Here is a 5043-nt window from a genome sequence, read left to right on the forward strand (position 1 = left end):
TATCTTGCCTCTACTTTTTATCATGCCTCTCTTTATATCACTTTTCGCATTGCATGTGCCTACAGTACTTTTTCTCTTTTTGGTTTCATCTTCTGTCAGATATTTATTTGACTTCATATTGTCACACTTAGCATTATTTACCTTCTCTTCTTAAACCAAAATTGAATCTCCATACATTCACTATAGATTAATTTTAAAGGTTGGGAATTAGTAAAGAAATTTTACTCCACTTTGACCACCAAGATCCTGTTGTTTGCTGGACCCAGTGTTGGCCAGGACCACAGGCCTAATGTGATGACCTCCTGGATCATCTGTAGACGAAAGTGGAACAAGCTCACAGAATCATTGTTTCTGCCACAAATGACTAAATTCCTTTGTAATTGTTTATAATTGATGTCAGGTTAATGTTTTCTTAAGTATCCTGTATAGGAAATTTTGTGTGTTTTAACGTTTATTTGAGTTTTCAACTACTTCTACTTCCTTTAATCTTTACAAAAAAATGACGATATGTCTTCGGTCCCCAATTTCAAAGACTCTCACCTACTCAATTAAATTAGAATCTCCATGGATGAACTCTCGCAGAGGTTTGTTTCAAATCAAAGTGTTTGCAAGTAAAGAAAAAATTAAACCAGATTTACTTGATATAGGGAGGACTATCACTGAAGATACAAACCCCATGTAAGATACACCATTTTCAGCTCTAGGAATTAGGAGTCCAAGAACTGGATCACTGGGTGCCACAGCCAAAGAGCTTCAATCCAGATGTTTTGGGTGACGCTCCACCTCCAGTGATATTGATACAGGGATGATTCTGACCTAGCCTATCTGCTTATTTCCATCTTTTTTTAGAAGAGGATATGAATAAGGATTCCTAGTTTGGGTGTAGGGGGTTCACAATACATTAACATAAATTTCTTGGTAATCAAACCTCAGTAGTGTGTAGTGCACAGAAACTAAGAACTCAAAGTGTTCCATTTCGACTCACTACTATTACAGGTGATTTGTGAATTTCTTCTGAACCTATTTGGATAAGATAATTCTTCAAAGCTAAATCTACACCTCTGGTTCCCAGCGAGCTAATGAGTTTCTTTCCTGAACCCAAGTAAATCTTATGGCAGAGGTAGACACTTTCCATAGTTTTGATCTGAATATCACTGTCTATTTTGTAAATGATCCCCAGGCTGAGGTGAAATAGAACGGTTAATGTATTTTTGATGAATATTAAAAATTCATGAAAAAAATAAAAAGTATGATTAATATTCAAAGGAGCCTGATTTGGGCTTCCTTGCCTTAAAGTTATTCCTTCTCTGATCCTCTCTCCCTTACTCTACAAAGTGCATCATAAAACTTCCATGTCTTTCTACATTATGGAAAATCAATTTGAAAAGAATGCCTTTATGTCTGTGACTTGTCAGAGGTAAATTGAGTAGAAAATTATGCATACCCTGGTAAAACCAAGTGTTAATATGGAAATTCTCATTAAATGCCCTAAGAAGCTACAGATGTTTGAGTAAATTCTACTGATTGCTTTGACCTGACCTCTTTTAATGTCTCCTTTTCACAGTGTACTGAAATTCTTCAACAGATCTCACCCTATGTTATCAGTTTCAGACCATGAGGCTTTTCCAGAATCATTGGGTATGGCATTAATTCATTTTCTCCTCTCTTTCCCCTCTCCTGTTCCCTACCTGCTGATTACAGCTCTCTGTGAGCAGGGATATGCAGCAAGGTTTGCCTTTAATAAATAGGATATTCTATTCCAGTCACCCATGCAGCTCATTTTAAATAAATTGAATCAACTTATGCCTATTAGCTGCATGTCCTTGAACTAAGATAATATAGGATGTTCAGGTATCACTCAAAGAAGGAATTAGAAAGGTGAAAAAATTTACCAAGTGTTCCAAAATATGTTCTTTAATAGAATCTTACTTGACTAGGTCTGGGGAAGGGAACTTCTATTACTCTTAATAAAGAGGTATATTAACTGTAAATAGCATGCCATGACCTTGGAGAAAATACTGAGAAAATTGGAAAACTTGAGTCTATTTTTTCAATAGGGTGATATTTTCATGACATGAATGACCTATCATGAATGATGTTCACAAACAGTACCAATATTGATAACTGAGCATGCCTTCTTCCTTCCCAGGGCAGCTCTTATCATAGGCGTGCAACCTTAACTGAACTAACAGGCAGCTGAATCCATCAGCCAATTCATCTAAGGGAGTTGCTTATATGAGGAGCATTAGGATTATTTTTATTACGAAGCACTTAAATTTGGCTGTGACAGATAATCTCTGAGGGTTTCTTCTATGGTGATGGATCTTTTTCCAGAATTTTCTACCCTATTTAAAAACAGGTTATATCTTCATTTATTAGATTCAGATTTTGCTTTTGCTATTACTGTGGCTGCCCAATATTTCAAGTTCTGTTCCTGTGAACATTTGGTGTGATCTCATCTTCCTGTCCCCTTCAAGTTTAGCATGGCATGCAACTTGTTTGGCCAATGAGATGTATGTGGATGTGCCATTCCTGGCTTCCAGGCTGCATCATCTAATTGCTGATGCTTGATTCTTAAGTTCTCTCCTCACCTAACTTGTGACCTTGGAAACAAGTTGACATGGAGGAGCCCTGGGATTAACACAGCATGAAAGGAGAGCTGTTCTGAATCATGGCTGATTGAGGATGGATGAGAAATAAAGTTATGTTGTGCTGCCTCACTGAAAGTTTGCAGTTACTTTTTCTGTAGTATAACCTAGCCTGTCTTTTCTAAAGTGGGCTTCATATTCAAATTCTCTTGAAGGAAACCTTTCAGAGCCACTGTTTCTTTGTTTCCAGGGCAGCTGTCTTGACCATTCTTGATGGAAGCTTGGAGTCGCTTTCTGAAATGGACAGATACTTGGAGTGTTCTGAACTGGAGGGTCCAGATGTTGACCTGCCAGGAGCAGACAAGTAAATGCTTCGTGAGTTTCTATAATTAATGGAGAAGAGCTGCACAATAAAATCAAAGTCAGGCTTAGTTAGGGTAAGGTTCTCTTGGGATCTCTGCTTGTGACTGTTGGAAGGAAAGAATGCATCATTAATTGGCGTATATTAATTGCACTTGACCACTCATAGTATCTCACTTCCATACCAATAAAGGCTTGGAGGAATAACCTTGGAATAAGAAATTGAGTTAATAAAGCCTGGGCATGCTATCATTTTCCAGAAATGGGTCTCCTTTTAAGAAACTTTTCTTTTTTAAATTTTTTTTTATTTCAAAAATAAAAGGAGGAAAACATTAATAGACAGACAACCTTTTACAGAATAGCAAAAGAACAGTACAGACAATACAGACTTACAAACAAAGTGGTAGGAAATTAACAGTGCTTGTTGCACTACATATTGATATCTTCAAAGTGGTTTCTCATGAAAACAGATAGAGATATGCAATATTGAACAATCAAGGACTCACTGACAGTTTCTTTCAGCAAAGAAATAGAAAAGAGTAGAACAACTATGTTAGCTATCCTGTATATACATACATACAAAATTTCTCCTTCTTTCCCTTCTCTTTTCCCACATCTCAGTAGCCTTTTACCCTTGAGCATTTTCTATCACTTCACAATGTCTATCATACCTCCGAGTTTAAATTAACTCTTTCAGGTTTTACACTAGTGAAACAATGCGGTGTTTGCACATACAGGTCTGATTTATTTCACTTATGAGTATGGTGTCTAGTTGTGACCATTTACCTATAAAAGCCTTGAGTTTATCTTTCTATATAGCTGTGTAATATTCCATTATATAAAAGTACCACAATTTTCTTATCCAGTCCTCGGTGGATGGACCTTTGGGTTGCTTTCCACAATTTAGCAATTACAAAATGTGCTGCTATGAGCATAGGTACACATATATTGCTGTGATATGATGTTTTTAGATCTTCTGGGAAAATACACAGCAGGGGAATAGCTAGGTTGAATGGGACCGCTAGACCTGGTTTTTGGAGGAATCTTCAAACTGATTTCCACAGTGATTTCACCAGTCTGCATTCCCACCAGCAGTGGAAAAGGGTTTCTATTTCTCCACACCCTCGCCAGCATTTGTTATTGGTTGACTTCTTAACGCTAGCCATTCTTACTGGGGTAAGGTGGAATGTCAGTGTTGTTTTAATTTGCATTTCTCAAATGACTGATGATGTTGAACATTTTCTCATGTATTTATTCGCATTTGTATCTTCTGATCTGAGAAGTGTGTGTTCATCTCAGCTGCCCATTTTTGGATTGGGTCTTTGAATTTGGGGGAGCTGATATTTTTAATTCTTTATATGGTCTAGGTAGAACCCCTCTGTCTGAGGGACAGTTAGCTAAAATTTATTCCAAGTTTGTGGGTTTTCTTTTTACTCTGCTGGTGATTTCTTTAGATGTGCAGAAACTTTTCAGTAGGATGAAATCCCAGTTGTTGCTTCTTTCAAGTGTTTCAAGTGCAATTTGGTTTTTGTTCATGAACTGTCTACCCCTATGTCTTCAAGGATTTTACCTACTTTCTCTTCCAATAGATTTAGTGTTTCTGTCTTAATATTGAGATCTGTGAGCCATTCTGACTTGAGTTTGGTGCATGGTGATAAGTTTGGGTCTATTTTCAGTCTTTGGCAGATAGCAAGGCAATTTTTCCATCACCATTTATTAGAGAGGCTATTGTTCTTCCAATGAGTTTGTCTGGCTCCTTTATCAAAGAGTAGGTGGCTGAGTGTGATTTTCATAGTGGTTGTTTCTTTCAGTCTGTTCCTTTGATCCTCAGGCCTGTTTTTTAGCCAGTACCAGGTTGATTTTATGACTGTAGCTTTATAGTATAACTTCAAGTCAGGGATTGTGATTCCACCGGACTTGTCATTTTTGTCCAGGATTGCTTTTGCAATTCTGGGTCTCTTTTTGCTCCAGATGAATTTAAGGCATGTTTTCTCGAGATCTGTGAGGTATGCTAATGGTAGTTGAATGGGAATTGCATTGAATCTGTACAGTAGCTTTGGGAGTATGGTCATTTTCACAATGTTGGTTCTTCCTA

The 5043-nt window shown here is 37.3% G+C and overlaps 1 long non-coding RNA gene across 1 annotated transcript in view; it reads left to right on the forward strand.

The window, feature by feature from the left end:
* The first annotated feature begins 1563 nt into the window (after window positions 1–1563).
* The window catches only part of LOC106148075, a 13990-nt gene continuing 10510 nt past the window's right edge, over window positions 1564–5043 (forward strand). Inside the window, exons 1-2 of the long non-coding RNA XR_001233202.1 lie at window positions 1564–1638; window positions 2839–2952. This is a non-coding gene — a long non-coding RNA (uncharacterized LOC106148075). The remainder of the gene's footprint in view (window positions 1639–2838; window positions 2953–5043) is intronic.

The sequence above is a fragment of the Chinchilla lanigera genome, unplaced genomic scaffold (assembly GCF_000276665.1).
Source record: "Chinchilla lanigera isolate Chin_1 unplaced genomic scaffold, ChiLan1.0 scaffold00014, whole genome shotgun sequence".
Classification (NCBI taxonomy): domain Eukaryota; kingdom Metazoa; phylum Chordata; class Mammalia; order Rodentia; family Chinchillidae; genus Chinchilla; species Chinchilla lanigera.